Source organism: Stegostoma tigrinum, chromosome 3 (assembly GCF_030684315.1).
Source record: "Stegostoma tigrinum isolate sSteTig4 chromosome 3, sSteTig4.hap1, whole genome shotgun sequence".
Taxonomy (NCBI): Eukaryota; Metazoa; Chordata; class Chondrichthyes; order Orectolobiformes; family Stegostomatidae; genus Stegostoma; species Stegostoma tigrinum.
In genome coordinates, this window is record NC_081356.1 from 63,108,118 (window position 1) to 63,131,807 (window position 23,690).

The following is a 23,690-nucleotide window of genomic DNA, read 5'->3' on the forward strand; positions in this document are numbered from 1 at the left end:
ATTTAAAAAATGCATTTACAACAACTGACAGAGAACCTCAGAAATAAATGTTAGAATGCGAGACCAAAATATTGGTCAATGAGTTAGGTTTCATCTAATGTTTTACAGAAAGGCAGAAAGATTTGCAGATGAAATTCCAGAGTTTAGGATCTAGACAGCTGAAATCACAATATCAACTGTGCGGTGAGAAAACTACAGGACTGCAAGAGAGGCTGTAATTGGAGGAATACAGGGTTCTGAGAGGTTCAGAGCTAGAGTACGTTTTAGAAACAGTGAGGCATAAAACCAGGGAGGAATTTGAACGTGAGGATGAGAATTTTAAGATCAAGATCTTGCCGGACCAGGAGCCAATACAGCTGAGTGACGATAAGGATGATAGGTGAATGCAATTTGGTGCATGTTAAAATATTAACAGACTAATAATATTTGCTCAGCTTAAGCATAATAAATCTAGAAGAGAGGATGTTAGGCAAGAAAACACTTGAATAGTCTAGTCTGGAGACAATAAAATCACGGATAAGGACTTTAGCAGATGACTTTAAACAATGCGGAGAAAGATCATGTGATGGAGATAAAGTAAATGATCTGGTAACAAAGAGGAAGCTCAGCTCAGAGTCAAACAGATGGAACTGTTGAGAAGTCTGGTTCTGCCAGATCTATGTAATAATTAGGCAGGAGACATTCAAGATCCTCCAGATCAGGGATGGTATCTAGTATTTTCAAATGAGAACCTTTACCTGTTGTCTTCTGCTGATGGCACCACCCATCCTGGAACTACTCCATTTTAAAAAGATTGGGTTTTTCTGAGGTATAGTTAAATGGATCCTAGCAAACTTGCAAGGTGGTACTTGTTCACGCACTAGTCTACACATCAAGAGATGACAAGCTATTCTAACATACAACAGAACACAGATAAAGCAAATCTTCCTCTCATTAGGGATCTGGCCATCAGGCTTTTTCACTTCTCTAGCCATAAGTCAGATGTCAATCAGTCGCCCAAGCACAAATCAGCTACATTAGAATATCAAGAATAAAGCTTGGGAAGCTAACACAGATTTACTGGAAGGTTTACATATTGATAGTTTATCTGTCAGTCTGTGTTATGACAGATTTTCCACGGGCATCAAATCCTGAGGTGGGTCTTGAATCCAGAGGCCTTGCCCTACACTGCACCGTGAAATATCTTCAGGCTATATCCAATTTCCTTTTGAAAGTTCATATGAAACCTGCTTTCACAATCTTTCAGGCTGTATAATGCATTGAAATCATAACTTGATGCATGAAATAAATTGTCCTAATTTTCGATCTGCTTCTTTTGTCAGTTCTTTTAAATTGTCAGCATGGAAAATTTCATTGTTAGGTTTAATGACATTTCTGCGAATTATTAGACTTTCTACAGCTTTCTATTTAAATCCTTTGTAACACTGCAAGTTAAAAATTATTGCAAAACGGAAATTCACATATGATGTGGACTGCCGAACCAGTGTCTCAATCACTTAAAGTTGCTAGTCTATAAGGTTTCTTTCTTTTGACTACTTTTCAATTTCCAATAGCTGGTTTTATTCCTATAATTACTGCTGAACTGTTCCCTGTGTAATGTCAGGAACAGCACAACTCTAGACAATATAATAGCTCTGCTTTCTTTCTTGCTGCTGCCACTTTTGTATAATTCTGCATAATTCACTTGTCAATGACTTCAAAGCACCTGAGCTGTTTAACAAATACATTCAGCAGCTGGTGACAACACTATTTCCTTCCCCATACTGCACAATGATTAAGAATTGTTCTCTTACTGCAGAACAAGCATCACACAGATTATGGGCATCCACAAGTATTTCCAATGACTTCGAGAAACAGGGCAGATCAGTCTGGTCCTGGCATGCAAACCAATCTTTGCGATTGATGAGAATCACTGGTGGAGCACAAGCTCCTTTCTGGTCTGCCACCTCGCCTTACATCTTGGAAAATAAACATATTTCTAATGTGCGTATGAACCTGGAAGTACTTCCTCTGACAGATAAGAAATTTGCAGCTTCTTTTCCCCAGGGCGGGGACATCTAAAATTAGTGGGCATAGGTTTAAGATGGGAAGGGAAGATTTTAAAAGGGTCTTGAGGGGCAACTTTTGCAACAGAGTGGAGGGTACATGGAAATGGTAAAGGCAAGTACAGCTACGATATTTTAAAGACATTTGGATAGGTACATAAATAGGAAAGGTTTTCAGGGAAGTGGGCCAAAACACAGGCAAATGGAACTAGTTCAATTTAGGAAATCTGGTCAGCATGGATGAGTTGGGCCAAAGGGCCTGCTTCCTTACTGTATGACTCTGTGACTCTCTTAAGTGTAATGTCTATTAGAAACATGAGAATTAATTTTCTTTTTGACCGCAATGAAAGTAAAACCTTTGGTTCTGCTCTGATCCACTGCAGTCTCCTTGGAAGTCAGGAAAATATGTGCAAAATAGAAAGTAATCCAATTTGGAAAATGGTAAATTCACTTGTCACAATGAAAACCATTTCTTAAGACAAAAACAAATCTTACTGTACTAAAAATAAATGAAGACCAGGGGCCTAAAGTGGACCATATGTCAAATCAGGAAACACAATTTTCTTACTTGTGGGTCCACCATAAACATATCTGATCATAGTCAAAAATAAAACCCGCTTGGGTGTTCTTTATTAAATGCAGTGTGATAAACTCAAAGGCAAAAATAAGCACTCACAGTATTAGCAAAGTAAGTACGAATAGAAGTGGACAGTGAAATCAATGTGATCACCAAATTCAAAATTTGCCAATATGATGAAGCCACCAATAAAATCTATGGTAGGAACCTTACAGGGATCTGAGGAATACAGACAATGTAAAGTATGTGTCAAAACTGGATAAATCCATCAAGGCTGATCTCAATGGTAGAAGCAACTCGCACAATCTTTTATGATTTTCACAGGTAGCAAGGTACAAATCTAGCTAGGAAGTAGTGAGTTGCAAATTAAGAAAGATTATTGCTGGATTAATGCTTAGTTGGCACCCAACATACCTCATGAGGTTGAGGTTCTTACAACTAAAGAAAATAATTTAATTGGTTGTTAATTTCACTGCTGTTTGTGGAATCCTTCTATGTGTAAAATGTTTCCTGCAAACACCCAAACATTTTTAAACTTATTTTGCATTTGAAACATTTTGAAGATGTGGTAAGGTACTTTTCTTCTTCCCTGTTTAGACGGCTATAATTGGGATCCTCAAAGAGGTAGAGGCTGCCTATCCTATGCTCACCAAACAATTAACGCGTGTCCCATTTAACTCAATAGGCAATTTAGTGAAAGCCTGTGACCATCACTTAATCTGTAGATCATAATGTATTACCTACAGGTCATTGCGCATTTACAGATCATAATAGCCTTCTCATGCAGTTACCTAATCAATACACACAACTAATCAAATAGCCAGAGAGTCTGATCACTGGGGAGCTTAGAACAAGATCCTGTTGATAGAGATGATACAATAATCAATTTGCGGTTATACTTCTCAGATTTGATTAGTAGGGGTTGGGGCAGGGAGATCAAGTACAAAGTAAATATATCTTTACTAGAAAATAGGTAAGGAAGCAATTCATTGATTTTCTAAGTATAACTATGAGACAAATCGAAAATAAAAAGGAAAAATTATTGTCGGATCACTCATTGGAGTCCAACTTAGCAGATGCAAGTCCTGAAATAAAACTGTCTGCAGTTCCATGCGGAAAAGCAACCTGTAATCAATTTTCAAAAACTCACTGTTATATTTCAGTATTTCTGATCACCTTATGAAATAATGTTGGAATGATATACATTCAAGTTATAATGCTACCACTATGAATTTACCTCTCGCATAGATGACATGATGACTCAATGGTTAGCACCTCTGCCTCACAGTGACAGGGATTTGGGGTCAATTCTAGCTTTGGGTGTGGAGTTTGCACATTTCTCCTGTCTGTGTGGATTTCCACCGGGTGCTCCAATTTCCTCCCACAGTCCAAAGATTGCAGGCTAGGTGGCTTGTGTATTGATGTGTAGTCTAGCTGAATTAGCCATGGTAAATATAGGGTTGTGGTGATTGGGAGAAGTCTGGATGGGATGCTCTAGGAAGAGCTGGTACAATTCGTAGGGTTGAAGTGACCTCTTTCTACATGGTAGGATCTATGATTAAATATTCTAGAGAGAAATGTTGATGGACATGTAATAAATGATAAGAACTAGTTTCTGAAGTTCTGATTTAACAGGCTAGCTGAAGGCAGCGAAAATCATTTAGGTCTTTCTGTGGGACATACAAATTCTTGCCTTGCACCCACTCAGAACTCCATGGGATGCAGCCTTCCTTTTCCTGTTACAGGACCCAGAGGGTCTAAGTTCACACAAGAACTGTCAATCAGAGACTAGCAGATACTTTTCTGAACAGCAGCACCATCTGGGAGGCCGCCAGAATATCAATTACTGAAGCACAAGAGCCAGACCAGAAGCAAGTGAGAGCAGTTCGGTAGGCAGGTACAGATTTGGAGGGAGTACTTGAATTGGCAGCAAGGACAGGTGACTGACCCTCTGTGCAGAAGCCAATGGTGGACCCATCAGTCGCTGAGTGACTCTGATCGAAGCCGTTCAAAAGCTGAAAACCCCCAGTGGCTTTGTCATTGCTTTTTGACTAGCCATGCTTTAGCATCCTAATTATTGAGCAAAATTTTGCACCCCTTCCCCCTAACTGGAGATTACTCAGGGCAATGGTGGGGAACTGGCATTCTGCCTCCAATCGGATTCATTGCTCCAACCATTGAGTACAGGTGGTGGGACATTATGTTGGAAGTTGTACAGGATGTTGGTGAGGTCACTTTTGGAGTACTGTGTACAGTTCTGGTCACCCTACTACAGGAAAGATATTATTAAATTGGCGAGGGTGCAGAAAAGATTTACAATAATGTTGCTAGGAATGGAGGGTTTGAGTTATAAAGGAAAGGTTGAAGTGGCTGGGACTTAGTCACCGAAGCATAGCAGGTTGAGGGGCGACCTTATAGAACTTTATAAAATCATGAGGGGCACAGATAAGGTGAACATCAAAAATCTCTTCCCTAGGGGAGGGGAGTTCAAAACTCGCAGGCACATTTTTGATGAGAAAATGATTTTAAAAATGGGCCAGAGGGGCAACTTTATCACACAGACAGTAGATTGTATGTGGAGTGAACAGCCAGAGGAAGTGGTAGATGCAGGTACAATTACAACATTTAAAAGACATTTAGACAGGTAGAGGAATAGGAAAGATTTCGAAGTATAGGGGCTAAACATAGGCAAGTGCGACTATTTTAGTTATCCATGCTGGCCAGGTTTGCCAAAGTTGGATTGAAGAGTCTGTTTCTATGCTGTATGACTATGACACTGTTATTCAGCAACAGTAGAAAGGCCTTTGGCCTTCTGCCTGCAATACGAATCAAGGCTTTTTATTTGGCAACTAATAGCCACTTACGGGCCAGCTCCAACTGTCACGAGTATTAATCTGGTGGTGGATGGGGCTTAACATTCAGCATGTATAAGAAAAAGATCCTGGGATGTTTGCTTATTAATGCCCGGGGACCAGTCCCTCATTCTAACCACACCTGCTTGCAACCCCAACTTCACAAGTTCCCCCTGCCATGACCCATCTCTGCTCTGAGCCCAGATGACCTCCAATTGACTGATAACTCTCACTGGGGACTTCGACCTCCCCCATCCTACTGCAGGGTTCTGATCCTGGAGAAGGCCTTCCACACACTGCCAATGACCTGACTGGCCCAAACTAATGGCAGGCTTTGCTAAAAATTGACTCAATGGACTTGCTGGCTCTTCCCTGACAACTGAAACCTGAGATTCAGGCTATGATTTCCCAAGCAATTACATCTTGCAGGGTATCCAAGGCAAGCAATTATACAGTCACATTTTGAATTACATACAAGTATTAAAGGAGGTGTTAGAGACAGGGACAACTGCTGAGAGTCTTTGGCAGAGGGCACAGGAATATTCCAAGTTCTTCTCAGTTAGACACACGTACTGAGTCTTGAGGATCATCCAAGAATAGAACAAATCTGGAAGTAGCAATTGAACTCGTATGAGATTCTGTTATCATTTCTAGAGGTACTGAGAAAGAGAGAATGGAGGAGGCATCTCTGGCATCTGTACCATATATTAGGTCTTTGCATTCAATTGCACCCCAATGGAAAGCATGCCCACCAGCACAGTTGGTGCAATGCTATAGGGCCACATCGGCTTCCTCCTCCGTCGGGACAGCGTACTGACATCATCTTCTTCCACCTGAAATCCCAGTCCTCCCTGTAGTATCATGTTATGCCAAGTTTAGATGACCACTCTGATTCTGGGCACTCAAGCTATACTGAAATCTGTTCATGTAACCTGAATCACACCTTCAGCAATCCAACGGCTTGCTCAATGATCCCCTTCATGGTCATGTGGCTTCAGTTTCACGTTTCTAATTCATCACTTGTGGATCTACTCAGAGGTATCATCAGCCAGTTATCAGCAGATCCCAGAGACATTGACAAGTCGAATCAGTAGTAAACTGGGGACAAGTGGAAGCCCTGGCAAACATGGCATCGCTTACCTAGAAGATACACATCTGTTCTGCAATTATGCTTCATCTGCTCAATTTCACAAAGAAATTCAGAGTTGTAGTAACCTTGGCCACCACTGACACAATGTGCTCACTAGCCCATTGGCTGAACAACTTACTCTGGGAGGCAACGAATGTTATTGATAATCACTGAGACAGTGTGAGCTTTTACTTTTATTCATCCTTGGGATGCGAACATCACTGGCCATGCCAATAACTGTTGGCTTCCTCAACTGCTCTGGTAGTTAGTAATGAGCTATACTGCTGTTAGTGAGGGAATTTCAGGTCTTTGATCCAATCGGTGAACGAACAGCTCGAAATCCAGGTGGAGAGACACTTGGAGACAACTTGCAGGTGGTGTTATTCACATTACTCTGCTGCCTTTGTTCTTCCAGGTGGTAGAGGTTGTAGGTTTGTAAGGTGCCAAAGGAGCCTTAGCAAATTGCTAAAACGCATGTTGTAGATGGCTCACATGTTACTTCTTCCTTATGGAATGTCAGCATCATTGTGTGTTACTTATCGTCCAAAGTTGTTGTTGAACTGACTGGTTTGAACTGACAGGCCATTACAGAGGGTAGCAGATGTCCTTCACGAAAAAGGACTTTGTTTTTAAAACAAAAAATGATATTTTCACAATGACTATAACTTTAACTATCTTCCAATTCTAGGCTTCATAATTGAATTTAAATCCCACCAGCTGCCATGGTAGGATATAGTCAGCACATTAGCCTGGGCTTCTAGATGACAAGTCCAGTGAGACAACCACTGTGCCACTGTCTCCCCACTAATGTATAATCACTGCACTAGTCCATTGGGTGGATATCTTGTTCCACAAGAGATTACATGTTTAAAGTGGTGCATGAATGGCAATCAAATGAGCTTTTTAGACTTGGATCAAGGTCAGAGTGTTGGTGGAGCTGCACTTACCCAAGCAAATGAAAAGTATTTCATCACATTGTTAACTTATGCTTTGTAGATTCTGGGCAGGCCTTCAGGAAACAGTAACTGAGTTACTTGCTGTAACCTTCCCAGCTTCTGGCTTGCTTGCTTCTTAAGTAAAAGATGTGGTATTTGCACAGCTGGTCCAGTTCAGTTTCAACAATAACCGAAAAGAATATTGATAGTGGAGGATTCAGCAATGGTAATGCCATTAAAAGATGAAAAGAAGAGATGAGATTTTCTCTTGTTGAAGATAGTTAACACCTGGCACTTTGGCAATCAACATTTGTGGTACTGGTTGTCAGCCCAACACTAAATGCTGTTCAGGTCTTGCTACATGTGGGTAGGAACAACTTCAGTACGTGACGAATTGCAAGTGGCAACAAACAATGAGCAATCATCAGCAACCATCCTCATTTCTGACTTTATCTGGCAGAGAAGGGCATTGATGAAGCAGCTGGAACTCCTGTAAAATTATCTGGGAGCTGTGATAATTGACCCTCAATAACTGCAACCATCCTCCACTGTGCTTCAATGGAGCATTCTTCTTCTGATTACCAGTTCCATGAAGTTTGCTTAATGCCACGGTGAGTCAAATGCCACTTTGTTGTCAAGGGCAATCATTCTTACATCAACTCACGAATTCAACTCTTTTGCCGCATTTGGACTAAGTTTGTGATGATGACTACAGCCAAGGTCTGAGAAAGGTCAGTGGACCCAAAATGTTAACTCTTATTTCTCTTGACAGGTGCTGCCTGACCTGCTGAGCTTTTCCAGCAATTTCTCTTTTTGTTGCTAGACCTGAGTGACCTTGGCAGAACCCAAATTGAAGATTGATAAGGAGGTTATTTCTGAGCAAGTGGCACTTGAAAGCACTGTTGACGACCATTTCCAACACTTTGCTAATGATTGACAGTAGACTGAAAGGGCCGCAATTGGCCTGCCTGGATTTGTCCATCTGCAAACAGAACATACCTGAATGATTTTTCACCTTGTCAGTAGATGCCTATCTTGTAGCTATACTGAAACACCTTGGTTAAGGGCACAGTTATTCAGCTGTGTAGATGTTCACTGTGTATCCTATGTTGGAGATCTGTAGTCACATCCTCCGCCTTATGGAGCAGCACAGGCAAAGGAGAAGGTTACTGCACAACGGTTCTTGTTGCTCTTGTTAGTGCTACTCCTCATGTACCTCATCAGAGATACAAGGTAGAATTGCATAAGTTGCTTCCACACTGCAACGATGGCTGAAAATGCAGATCAAAGTAAAATAAACTCCAAATAGCAAGAATAACCTTCAGTATTAGACAGCTCATTTGTACCAGTGAAAACATACGCTCAGGAAAAAAAAATCTTCAGAGCAAAGCTTTTCACTTTGGCAAGGAAGTGACATTCCTGTTCAGTATTTAAAGGCTTTTCAGCTGGTCAATTTCACAGCCTTGTCAATTCCCATTGTGCTTGTGTTTTGTTGACCCTGATAGGTTTCAGACAGCTCAGGAAGCATATACACTGGCATTTAAAGTCAGATTGCAGGATTAAATCTTATTTCAGTTACCTCTTCATCCACATTTAGTTTTCAGATCCAGTGCCCTACAGATTTCTCTCACCCTGGTAAAATCCAGTACGATGGAATAACAATGATCTTCCGTCATAGCTCACACTGTTATGCTCCCGACACACTGACATTTACTACCAATCAGGCCCCTCCCCCACTCCTTCCCACCACTATGATTTCTTACTCTTAAACCTCTTGATCATTCAGAAGATTTTTGCAGTCAATGTGTTTGGTCTGGTGACCCTTAACTCTGATTTCTCTTCTCAGATGCTGCCAGACCTATTGCGCTTTTGAGCAGCTTCTGTTTTGGTTTCCGATTTACAGCATCAACAGTTCTTTTGGTTTTCATTATGAAAATTTTATTCATTTGAGCAGGAGGCATGTTCTGGAGACTTCCACTGCCAACTCCATACAGAGACCTTGGGAAAGAATCGGTTATATCATGTCTCCCTCAAGGAGTAATGACAGACTCTAAAAATAACTACAGTTCAGCAGGACCTGAGGGAAACAATCAAGATCTGGTTCTCTCAAGTGAATGTTAGAACCAGTCAGATGTGACAACACTATGGCTTTAGGAGGTGTATTTTGGCCTTGCTTTTTAAATAAAGAGAGATTGAGACAGACATGCAAGTAGTCTATTCCTAGCCGATGAAGTAAGCAATTTGAGAGGTCTTGGGTGTTTTTTTTTAAAAGTTGGAACCATTGAAGCAGCATAAAGGGGTAGGGTCAAGCTCCCAGAGAACCAGGACTCTAGATTAACTTTCAGTAGAAACTGTAGTCTTGAAACTGGATGTGGAAGCTGTTATTCCCCTCTATGTTGCAGCTAAAAGCCGTTGTTCTCTTCCTACCACTAGAATTACACACAAATCAATCAATGTTACCAAATTTGCCTTTGCCAAGGGAGTTTTCATGGAATGTTGCTATACTGGAATAGTTCTTGTTTAGAATTTAAATAATCTCTTACTTGGTTAAGTTTTCCAACAGAATTATTTCCATTTCTTCATTCTTTTGTTTGTATTTTACTGACAAAGTAAGCATAAAGTGTGTTTTGCTTCAAACTCAGTAGCCTGACCAATCCAATTGTATCCGGAACATAACACTTTCACACTGCTTTCATAATTAAAATGTGGGCATCTAGGCCATCTCCTTGTTATACGTGAAGGGAGTTTGGTCTGGTCCATAAGAAATTGGGGTATCTTTTTGGGGTCAAAATTTCAAACTCCAGGTTGGGTTTAGAATTATTAGACTCAAGGGCAATGAGTCATGAATATTGGCGCTTTATTTGGGGGCAGTGCTTTTGATTAGTTTAAATAGGGTGTGTCTTGTAGAGTAATGGCTCATCCAGTCACAAAGTGTTTTCTGGTTGTGGAAAAAGTCGCGGAGGGATTTTTACGGAAAATGAGCAAGGCAAAGCTTTTGGAATTGCCAGACTAGCTGGAGTTGGGGCTGACTTTGTCTTTGCAAAAGAGTGGTAATTGCAACATCAGTTCGAAATTTACAATGCCAGAACTGAACTCGGAATCTTCAGAAATGGCTAAACTTCAACTGCAAATGGAGCAACGAGAATTAGAGGCAATGGCAAGGGAAAAGAGAAAAACAGAAAAGAGAAAAAGGAAAAACATCCCTGGCAGAAAAAGAAGAAAAAGAAGAAATGAAACAATTGAATTACCATTAAAAGCAGAAGAAAGGGAGAAAGAAAGAGTTTTTGAACTTCAAAAGTTAGAACTGAAATTTCAAAATTAACAAAGTGATGGAGCTAGAGGGGAATGTTAGGAGTAGCGATGAGGACAGTGATGGAGAACAATCCCATTCTAGCCAAAGGCTCCGTGGGGATCTGCTTATTTATGTCCAAGCTCTGCCTAAATCCGACAAGAACTACAAAGAATCCTTTTACATCCAAGAAAATGGCTAAACAAATGAAATGGCTGTGACTATGTGGGCATTGCTGATTCAAACAAAAGTTGATAGGTAATGCTTGGTGAGGCATTTGCACCATTATCAAAGGAGTTATCTGGGGCTTATCAGGAGGTGAAAAATGCCATTTTACATGTGTATGAATTAGTGCCAGAAGCCTAAAGACAATGTTTTTGGAATCTAAGGAGAGAACTTGGTCAAACGCACATGGAGTTTGAAAGGGTCAAACAAAGTAATTTCGATCAGTGGGGGAAAGGCATTGAAAATAGATCAAACATATGACACACTTAGAGAAACAAATATTTTGGAGGAATTCAAAAGTTTCAAAAGTAGTGAGGATTCATGTGGAAGAGCAGAGAGTTAAGACTGTGTGATTAGCAATGGAAACAGCAGACAATTATGAGTTTGTTCCTAAATCAAAGTTTAGCTTCTGGCATCAATTTCTGTCCATGACATTTAGAAATTGGGGAAAACAGAATTCCTCAGATGGTAAGTGAAAAGGAGGTTGCATTATCGATAGTAAAGATAGTATACCACAGGGTAAAAAGGAAACCAGTGAGGAGGGAAGAAGGAAAAGCGCTCGGGTGTTTTCACTGCAATAGGTAAGGCGCATGAAGTCACAGTGTTGGTGGTTTAGAAAGAGCACAAGGAAGACAGATATGGGTAAACAAGATAAGCCAGTGACTTTTGTTGAAGTGGTAAAGCAAAGAACAATCAAAGCTAAAAAGCTGCAAAAGAATTTACAACATAGTCAGGATAATAAAATGTGAGGCTGGATGAACACAGCAGGCCAAGCAGCATCTCAGGAGCACAAAAGCTGACGTTTCGGGCCTAGACCCTTCATCAGAGAGGTTAGGGTCTAGGCCCGAAACGTCAGCTTTTGTGCTCCTGAGATGCTGCTTGGCCTGCTGTGTTCATCCAGCCTCACATTTTATTATCTTGGAATCTCCAGCATCTGCAGTTCCCATTATCTCTCTCCTCTACAACATAGTCAGGGATTGGTTAAGGAGAAAGTGTCAAACCTCTAAAGAATTTACTTGTGTGAGTAAGGGTTACTGATGTATGCCAGGAAGAGCATATAAAGAAATTAAAATTTTGAGATACTGGAGCAAGTCAATCTTTGATGGTGAAAGATAAGGAGGTATGTAGTTCAGAAGGAGTATTGCCAGCAAATATGTTAATATGTGGAATTCTTAGTAACAAGAACAGTGTTCCATTATATAATGTGAGGTTTGGAGAGTCCAGTGAAAAGTATTGAAGTGGTGGTAGGAATAATAGAAAAATGCTTGGTTCCAGAAATGCAGTTTACCTCAGTAAAGGTATAGCTGGTAGGAATAATGCCTGTGGTTGAAAAGCCAGTGGGAAAAATCAGACAACTGAGGCATTACATGAAGTTATTCTGGGAGTCTTCATGACTGTGAGGTAACAAAAGGTCACAAAGCCACAGGTTGAAACTGAAGGAGAAATCAAGGACAAGGAAGTTGAAGTTCATTTATCAGAAACTATGTTTCATCAAATGGTTGAGGGAAAAAAGCAAGAACAGGTTGAGGACTGAATGGATATTTTAGTTCAGAGAAATTAGTTGAGTTGTAATACAATGAAAAACTAAAGTATACACAGAAGAAGAATTTCAGCGTATCCAAAAATGTTACCATCTTGAAAATGAAGTCTCAATGAGGAAATGGAGCCCAAAACATATGCAGGGAGATGAAAAATGGTCAGAAATTCATCAAGTTGTATTGTCAGTGGGTTATGGAAAGGTGATGTTGCAGATGGCACATAATTACCAAGAGGTGGTCATTTGGGAGTAAGGAAAACTCAAGTAAAATACAAAAGTATTTTTATTGACCTGAACTGCACAGAGATGGGGTTGAATTTTGCCAGACATGTCAAACGTATCAGATAATTGGAAAACCTTAGGCAGTGATAAAACTCAGCACCTATTGTATTCATCCCACATTTGAGGAACCTTTTACAACATCTTAATTAATTGCATAAGACCCCTAACTAAAACAAAATAAAGGGAATCAGTAAGTGTTGAACATAATGGATGTGTTTACTGGATTTCCAGAGGCCATTCCCATTATGCAGCATCATGAATAAAAACATTTTAGAAGAGTCACTCTTTTTTTAAAACTAAGTACAGGCTAACCACAGAAATAGAATCAGATCAAGGGTGAAATTTTACATTAAAATTATTCATGTAAGTTATGGATAGTTTAGGAATGAAACAATTCAAATCCGCTGCACACTATCCAGTATCACAGGGAGCATTAAAACAATGGTATCAAACTTTAAAAACCACGTTGAAGGCTTATAGTCAAGATCATCCAGAGGATTGGGATAAAGGAATTCCATTTGTAGTCTTTACAATTACAAATGCACCTAATAAATCAACTATATTCTGTCCATTGGGCATGAGGTGAGAGGAGCACAAAGAATTAATTAAGGAGAGATTGGTGAGTCACATTTCAGAGTCTGCAATTTTTTGGGTGAGATTAAATAGAGTGGGCGAGTTGGCTAGACAGCGTTTAAAAGTAGCACAGTATGTGATGAAACAGGATGCAGACAAGAAATCAAAAACATTGCAGTTTTACTAGCGGAGATAAAGTGCTCCTGTTACAACCAGTGGTAGGTGAACCTTTAAAGCCAAGGTTCAGTTAGTCTTATCAAATCAAAAAGAAATTGAGTGAGGTGAATTATTTGATAAGAGCACCAGAAAGAAAGAAATCTAAGAGTGCGTGTCATGTGAATATGCTCAAAATACATTTTGATAGGGAAGGAAAGCAAAGGGAGAATCAGAAGAACTGTGGACGCTGTAAATCAAACAAAAACACAAAGTTTCTGGAAAAAACTCAGCAGGTCTGGCAACATCTGTGAAAAGAAATCAGAGTTAGTGTGCCCGGACCCAAAATGTTAACTCTGATTTCTTTTCTCAGAAATTTCCGGTTTTGTTTGTGAAAGCAAAGGAGAATGAGCTACTGGTTACAACACAATGAGGAACTATGTTCAGATAATTCTGAATTCTACATTCCTCAATCTAAATTGGACAAAAAGGAAGTTCTCAAAAATTGTGACAAATTATTGAGTTGAGTTACATTCAAGAGGAAAATTGAAATAACATGAAAGAATTATTACAATCACAAGGAGATAGGTGGGAATAAACTGGGAGGTACTAATCTAATTACGGATGATGTAAATAGGAAATGCTGCTCCACTTAAGTAACATCCTTCTCGATGTAATCCTCTAAAGCTGGCACAGGTTAAGAGATTGAAAGCACGCTCAAAGACAACATATTCAAAGCAAGTTACAGCGACTGGAGCTCACCCATAGTCACAGTACCCAAATCAGATGGTACCCAACAACTATGTTTGGGCTGTCGCAGCGTCAATGAAGTTACAAAATCTGATTCATACCCAATTCCATGTTTGAAAGACAGCGCTGAGAAGGTGGGACAAGCAACTTCATTTTGCAGCCTGTCTTAGAGGATAATGGCAGGTACCTTTATCCAAAGGAGTGAAGGAAATTTCGGTTTTCATGACGCCAAATGGACTATACCAGTTTAAGTCATGCCATTCGATATGAAGAACGTTCCAGCGACATTTCAATGTCTAAGTAACAAGGTCATTTTTGGATTACCCAGCTGTGTGATGTACATGGACAATCTGGTGATTTTTACTCACACACGGAAGAAACATTTAAAGCTTCAACGAAATTGTTCAATCAACTTCAGAAGAGAGGCTTGATGATAAACCCAGCTAACAGTGAGCTCGCAAAAGACCATGTCATATTCCTGTGCCAAGTCATCGGACATGGATACATGGCATCGTGGGAATGTGAAAACAAAGGTTATTGGGGAGTTTCCTAAACCATTGATGAAGAGGAAGTATCACGATTCCTGGGGCTGAGCAGATTTTGTCAGACATTTGTACTGAATTTCAGCAGTGGGATTGTTCTACTGACCGCCCTATTGCAGTGCAAAAACGTTCTGTGGATAGAAGAGTGCAGAAGGTATTTGACAACCTGAAAGCCATGTTGACCACTGCTCTGGTGTTAGTAACGCCTAAGTACACAAAGCCACTCAAGGCGGCTATCGATGCAAGTGATGTAGTTGATGATACTGTATTCTTAGAAGATGACAAGAAGATAGAAAGACCAAAAAGCTGAATATTCATCAACAGAAATATTCCCCAATTAAGCAGGAGACCTTGATGACGGTGGTGCAACATTTCAACATTTATGTTGCAAGTAATGTGTCTGAGATAATTGTATTTACTGATCAAAATCCATTAAAGTTTTTGGAAAAAATAATCAAGGGTAAAAATCCAGACTATTTAGATACAGTTTATTGTTGCAGCCATTCAATTTGAAAATTTTGCATGCGGCAGGGCAAGAAATGTAATTGCCGATGCCTTATCGTGACTTTGAGTGAAGATGTTTGGTGGCAGAAGAAATGGATTGAAATGGACTCTAGTATTGAACATTTGTATGCTTATAGAGTCAGAGTCAATGTAATGTACATGTATTGCAGTGTACTAATATCATATGATGAAAGGTTTTTGAAAATGAAGCAATTTTTCTACAATGATAGGTATTTTTTAAAGTGGAAGGTGTACTGACATCATTTTGTTCTATCTTCTTTTATGAAGAGAAGTTTGAACAGATGCACAGAGCAGCCTGTTCCAAGCCAATAAACAGCTTGTAGAGCCTTGGTTTTTATTTAGAAGGATAGGACAATAGAAGCAGCATGAAGGAGTGGGGTCAAGCTCTGACAGAACTAAGATTTTATTTTAAATTTCAGTAGTTGTTGGGGAATTGAAACTGGATGTGGAAGCTGTTCTTCCTCTCTTTGTTATAGCTAAAAGCTTGGGTTTTCTTCCTGCTACTAGAATTACATGTGAGACAATATATTTTTCTAAGTTTGCCTTTGCCAAGGGTGTGGTTATGGGATGTTACTATATTGTAATAGCTGTTGTTCACAAGTGAAATAATCTGTTATTTTGTTAGGTCTTCCAATAGAGTCAAGTTATTCAAATTCTTTGTTCTCTTGTTTGTATTTTATCCACACAGTGAGAATAAAGTGTGTTTTGCTTCAAACCTGCTAGCTTGACCAATCAAATTACATCTGGAACATAACACTGTACGCTTGCCTTTACAACTAAGAAAAAAAGTTTGTCTGTATGCTATCTCATTGTTATTTTTGAAGGGGGTTTGGTCTGGTCCATACCACAGAATGTTAACTAACCAGAAAAATTACACTTAACTTTCTGAAATGCTCATATTTGAAAGTATTAGATATTATTAAAAACAGTTGCAGTTGGACAGCACACTAGCTCAGTGGTTAGCACTGCTGCCTCACGGCGCCAGGGACCCAGGTTCGATTCCAGCCTCGGATGACTGTGTGGAGTTTGCACATTTTCCCTGTGTCAGCGTGGGTTTCCTCCCACAGTCTAAAGATGTGCAGGTTAGGTGGATTGGTCATGCTAAATTGCAAGTCGTGTTTAGGGTGGGAAATGTAGGGATAGGGTAGAGTGTGGATCTGGATGGGATGCTTGTCAAAGGGTCGATGTGGACTCAGCAGGCCAAATGGCCTCCTTCCACACAGTAGAGATTCAATTATGGAAATTCCCAGACATAGGATAAACATAAAAATGTAAAAACATAATAATATAGAAGTAAGCCATATGGTTCCTTCAACCTACTTTACTATGACTTCACTATGAAGTTGACTGATCTGATCTTAACCTCAACTCAAACTTTCCTGTCTGTTCCCTATGAAAGTTGACTTGCTATAGTTCAAGAATCTGTCAGTTTCCATCCTTAATACACTCAACGATCCAGCTTTCACAGAATTCCAAAAATATAACAGTCCACAGAAGCAGCTCTTTCTAACCGCCATCCTAAATGATTGACATTTTCTGGAACTATGCCCCTAATTTTCGAACCACGCTCCAAGTCCCACCATCACCCCCGGAGGGGGAGCGTCCTTCTTAACTGCTCAAGCCCCCACTGAAATTGAAAACTTCAATATAATCAGATCAATAAGATCTTTTCATTAATCCTCATTTTGATGACTATTTTTCTGAGTTAAGCATATCATTGTTTAATGGAGGTATCCAGCAGGAGCACGAAAAACAAACATTTTTCAAACCTCTTAACATAAACCTGCTGAATATGCATCTCTAGAGACAAGTCAGTCACAGCAACTAACCTGAGCCACAAAATTCACATATCACAGCCTTGTAAAAAATAAGATACTCTGACTATAAAATGGATACTGTTTCTGCTCTAGGCATTGGAATCCTGAAGGATGATATTAAGGTGGATGACTTCTAGCTGAATTATATATAAATGATGTCTTAGAATAATAGATCATGTTAGCTAGAATTTCTCTTAACTGATTAGAAACCTTAACTTCCCTGAACTCTTGACCTGCTGACTACATCATGTCTTGGGGCATTAAGTTCCAAAGATCAGGAACAGCCTAGCGGATCGTTGGATATAAACAGGGCACTACATTTAACCTCAAAGACCTTTAGGAATGGAACTGTCCGCAAGCTAACTATAAATCATTGCGAGTGGGCTCCAAGTGGAGTTAGAATTGAGTTGAGCTATGATGTACTCCCTCTGGGAATATAAACTCAGGTAAGGTCTTACCTTGCAAGTTTTCTTTCATTTAAAATTTTTCCTGGCACAAGAACAATGAATCTCACCTGCCATTTACGATTTGTTCAAAATTAAAAAGCTAAATAATGGTCACAAGGATTAATAAATAATTAAGCCAAAAATACACTCTAGCTGATATATACACTCTTAATGTAAATCTACTTCAAAATTCTCCATTCGGAATGGCCTCCTAAACCAACGTAAGATATGGCACGAACCAGATTAAAGTTTAGCCTCAACTGAAACTTAAGAATTTAATATGAAATGAATGATCTTAAAATGTATGTTTCATCTCAGCGAATTCACTTTGCAACATACTAAAGCAAAAACCTTGTGAAATCGGCAGCAGAAAACAGTTGATTATCACAACAATGTTTACACAATTAAAAGACTTCACTACATGCTATCACAAATCAATAGAGAGGGAGGTTCAGAGGTATTCTAGTTTAATTTTGTACCTTACTCAAGCCACAGAAGAGACAGGGTCCAATTGCACTGCTCCATCACCACCATTGAGGCATCAACATTTTAATCAACTTCCTTCCTTAGCTTTCACTAACAGTTCAAGCTATCAGATGTGTTTGACATTTCCAATCACAAAGCGATCAGAATGATTGCTGTTTTCCTAAAAACTACAATTATTTTCTGTGGGGAATAATTGTCTAAAATAGTAATCATTTAAATGTAAATTTCTGAAACGACCAACAAATTCAATACAGATGTTCAGCTGTTCAAAATCTTCCAATGGCAAGACTATCAGAGTCAAATTTAAAATTAGTTATACATATGGTTAGAAAAAAAATACAGACTGCAAATCATATTCTAATTATGACCAACACCTAAAAATTTACATTGTTTGGTCATTCCTTCAATACTGTTTATGGGAGTAAACAGTGTGCAAATTGTCTGCCCAATTTCCTACATTACAATGATGACTAATTCTTTAAAGAAGTAATTCACTGGCCATAAAGCACTTTGTACATCTAAACTTGTGAAGCATACAATAGAAATGGAAGTCTATCTTTCTGCTGAATGTATTATCTTAAAAACAAGGACACTAAGTCAGGAGAAATGTATTTGTTTATATCAATGGATGGGAATTTTCTAGAATGGCATGGACAATGGTGAGTCAGTTAGGAAAATATGGCAAGGAAGGGAAAATGAACATCAAGAAAATAAAAAGTCCACTATTCCATGAGAGGTTTTAGCAACAAGATGAAGAATCTCATGAATGAGTGGTGAAAGGTATATCTGCATGCACTGACATCATTACCTAAACCCACCTCATTTATATGCAGGTTGCCATGTTCCCAGGTGGAGGAGAAATGCTACATGGTACCAATTCCTAACATGAAAGTCAGAGCAGTACCTGGTGACTCCAACTTGCTGCTCCAGGCTTCCCTCTTGACCAGCCTTCCTAAAGATGAATCTTGCAGTCATAGAGACATATAGTACAGAAACAGACCCTTTGGTCCAACACTTCCTATTCATATATTCATCCAGATGTGTTGCAAACATTGTAATTGTACCAGCCTCCACCACATCCTCTGGCAGCTCATTCCATACATGCACCACCCTGTGTGAAAACGTTCCCCCTTAGATCCCTTTTAAATTTTTCCCCTCTCACCTTAAACCTATAGCCTCTTGTTTTCGACACCCACCCAGAGGAAGAGACCTTGGCTATTCACCCTATCCATGCCCCTCATGATTTTATAAGCTTCTATAAAAGGTCACGCCTTAGCCTCCGATGCTCCAAGGAAAATAGCCCCAGCCTATTCAGCCTTTAGCTATAGCCAAAACCCTCCAACCCTGGCAACATTCTTGAAAATCTTTTCTGAACACTTTCAAATTCACAACACCCTTACAATAGCAGAGAGACCAGAACGGCATGCAGTATTCCAAAAGTGGCCTAACCAGTGTCCTGTAGAGCTGCAACATGACCTCCCAAAATACCTCAGGGTAACATCCATTGGCAGAAGCTGCCCACACATCATCCATAGAAGTTGGCAATCGGACAAGCATTAGCCTCACCACATCATTATGGCATATCCCTGGCTCATTTAGAATAAATTTCATGACTTCAAGATTGCACTTTGGGGCTCAGTGACACATTAGATTACACCATTGCTGCCAGGCCACTTTGCACACTGGGACAAGCACACACATCTTGTTGTAATGAACAAAACGTCGTGGGACTCTTCCCTTGCTTTCTTGGTGCTCCCTCACTTTGTACCTACTTGGATGCTTAAAGTACCTCTACCTTGTCTTATCTTCCCTTTATTGAACATTGCCACCTCATTCACAATTTACAGGGTCACAGTGCACCGGTCTTGCCTTGTCTTTTAGTGCAGACACAAGGCCAGGCAGCCTGTCTTGTTTGTCAGCAATGATCAGTCAAGGGGTGGAAATGTTGCTGTACAGCTCCATTCTACATCAAATGATACAACTCCACCATATGACAGCAGGTTTTGCAGAAAACACACTGCTCATGTTCCATCTAAATGGCCATGTCTCAAAAAGTCCGAGGGAAGCAGCATCCAGTCAAGTCCAGGAGAACTGCTGTCAGTCAGGGGTTGTCATCACAGTTCGTGGAGTTCACTGTCCTACCTCACTCCAGTGACTTTAACGTGGTCATCTGGCTGCTTGGGGCACTCAGGGTCAGAGATTCCATACCATTAAGTCTGGTGAATGGCCCATAGTCAGTCTTACAGGTCCAGTGTAATTAGTCTAGGAACTAATGGTAAGGCAGTCGGATGCTACACAGATCAGTCAAGGTTCTGATAGCTCATTAGTTTAGGCTGTCTTTTCAAGACGGAGGCAAGTGTAGGCCGCAGTCTGTCCTCAGGAGGGGTGGTCCATGAATACTGAAGGGAATTATCAGGAACCGCTGCTGTGTTGGGCAAGTTGAGGAATTCAGCTGTGGGGCTGGGATACAGAAGGGACAATAATTATGAAGTGTGAGAGATAACAGAGCATTGAAAGGCAGATGATACTCCAGGAGAAATAGTCACCATCTGGCCAGCTTCATAAGGAAGAACAGTGTATTACAATGTATGGCATAATTAAGATTGAGGCCTGAGCTCAGGGATAAGTGAGGAGATAAGGATTTAAATTTAAAAAAGGAGTTGTGTAAGAAAATGGGGATATATAAATATAGAAGATAGGAACAGGAATAGGTTATTCTGTCCTTTGTCCTGCGACATCTATATTTACTACTATATCTATATTTTTCTTGAAAACCTGAAACCCGATATTGTTGACAACAAGTGTAACACATCTAGGTCTGGGAGGGCATCTAGATTAAAAGGGTGTACTGGCAATGAATTTTGTGAGGCACCACCCATGTTACTTTCCATCCTCATTTGAATAGCAAATGCGCAGTGGAACTTAAACTTGGCTGCCACCATACTCAGAGTGAAAGGTGCAAGTGCATTTATCTAGGTGCGTGGGAACAGGCACTACTTGGGGCAACTGTACTAACCAGGTACATACAGTTCACGCTGAAGACATCTACTATGTCAGAAATCAGCATGTAAACAGCATACAATGATCAACTGTGTCGAAAATTATTACTGGACACCAGCAATTGTGACCAGTAGTCATTACAAATGAATTACACTCATCTGTGAAGCACAGGTAAATCTCAGCTGACCTTAAAAAAAGGGGGAGTGTCCTCACAGGACAGGAATCACAAAGACAATCCAAGGCCCTATGGGCTGTACAAGGACAAAGAGCAGATACCGTCCCACCATGCACTAACAAGTACCTGACAACAGGCTCTTGAATGAAAGCTGTCATTCTTGGGTTGTGTTGAGATTCAAGATGGGGCACAAGGTTTCCTATAATCTCCTACTGTACTCTCCGACAAGACATGGCTTGTGCTGAATCTATCGGAATAAAGTCCACTATATTAAAGGGCCATGTCTTGTCATTCCTCGGCCTTTCTTGTCAGAGTTATCCATATCCCACAGTATAAGGACTATGTTGAACTATCCTTTGCGAGGGACATGGTTGCTGACTGCTCACATTACCATGGTACTACTTTCTTTTGATATTCTCCCCACAGCGTCATTGGAATTGCGACCAACAGATCCAGCTAGACCAGGGGTTATTGTCGCTGTGGCCACTGACCAATGAAGGCACAGAGAAATGGAGGAGGAACAAATGTGTCAATAAGCCCAGCAGCAGCAGTCCACAGCCTCCACATGCAGGCTACACAGCTGAAGGTTCAATCAGGATGTGGAGCAGGTAAAGAAAGCTCAGATTTCATTCCCTCGAAGTGAGAGTGAGGCACATTGCCAAGGCAGACCGGAGATGTCACAGAACTGTGTCATTTGCTTCAGCAGGACCTATATCCTGATGGGATAAGTAACATTCTGTGCACATGACCATCAAGGTGACATGTGCACCAAATCTTTACGTGACCAGCTACTTCCAAGGAGCCACTGGGGACCTGTGTCAGATTTCTCAATCCTGAAGCCACAAATGTATCAAGGCTATTACCAATGCAATTCAGGAAGGATCACACTGTTTTTATTCTGTATTCCCATGATGTGGTCGGTGCTACAGCCTGTGCAGTAGGCTTTGCCAATATTACTGGCTTCCCTATGTGGTAGGCATATTGAGGGCACCATACCATAACAAAGCTGCATTCTTCAATAGTGAAATGTCCCATTAGGCCAATGTACAAATCATCTGTGGTCATCAGTGCCACACCTTAGAAGTTTACACCAGTGTATCCTGGGAGTTGTCACAATGCCAATATCCCCAAGAACTCTCAGGTACCTGCTTCATTTCAAGGCTTGAATTTTTTATAATGAGTGTTGAAGGGAGACCAAGTTGCATGCTGCAACCATGACTCTATTATGCAACCCCATGCCTGATGCCAAACAGAACATACATTGATTTGTTCAACGAGATTGCAGTTTTGCTCGCCGATCTGGTGTGTTTGATTACAGATGTTTTGACACCCAGCCAGGCAACATTGTCAGTGCATTTCTGGTGAAGCACTGGTGTTCTGTCTCGCTTGCTATTTATATGCCTCACTTTGCTGGGGTGGTTAGTATTAATTCTGGTTCTGTTTTTCAGTGGTTTGTAAATCAGGTCCAGTTCAATGCATTTGTTGATGGAGTTCCAGCTGGAATGCCAACATGTTATCTCCGCAACAGACCACAACAAGATGACACAACACAGTAAGACACATGAGTCACCATACCATACAGCATAGACCTATCACAGATGACCACAAGACTATTCAGACCCTTGTGTATTAGGGTAGCCCACAAACCAACAACCATCCTGTGGCAGCTACTGATGAATGTAAAAGGATCCCATACCCACAACCAATAAAACTAATGTAATATACAAAATACCACGCAAGGACTGTGAGAAACATTACATAGGCCACATTGAAAGAAAACTGACAATAAAGGATACACAAACACCAGCTAGCCACCCACGAGACACAACCAATTCTCACTGGCCTCAATACATATGAACAAAGAAGGGCACAGGTTTGACTGTGACAACACATCCATACTAGCACAAGCCAAACAGATATATGCCAAGGAATTACTGGAAGCCTGGTGTTCCACTGGAACTCCATCAACAAATTCCTTGAACAGGACCCAAGATGCAAACCACAGAAAAACAGAACCAAAAGTGATGTCTAGCAAACCACCCAGCAAACTGAGGCATATAAATAACAAGTGGGACAGAACACCAATGCTTCATCGGAGGCGCACTGACAATGTTACCTAGCAGGGTGACGAAACATCTGCAGTCAAACACACTGGCTCAGCGAGCAAGTCGACGACTTCATCCACAGCCTGAGATACAAATCTTGTCAAAAACGTTAAACATCTATGGGCACAACAACTTCAAACTGGCCTGCAGAGGGGAAACAAATGTCATTCATCTGAGTGTGACCCGCAAACCTCTACTTGCTGCACTAAAGCATCAGAAAACAGGCACTACCACAAAATTTAAAATA

At 40.4% G+C, this 23,690-nt stretch overlaps 1 protein-coding gene across 13 annotated transcripts in view; it reads right to left on the bottom strand.

Moving 5' to 3' along the window:
* Nucleotides 1-23,690, bottom strand: part of LOC125451054 (transducin-like enhancer protein 4) — a 197,208-nt gene that overhangs the window by 91,992 nt on the left and 81,526 nt on the right. The window lies entirely within an intron of this gene.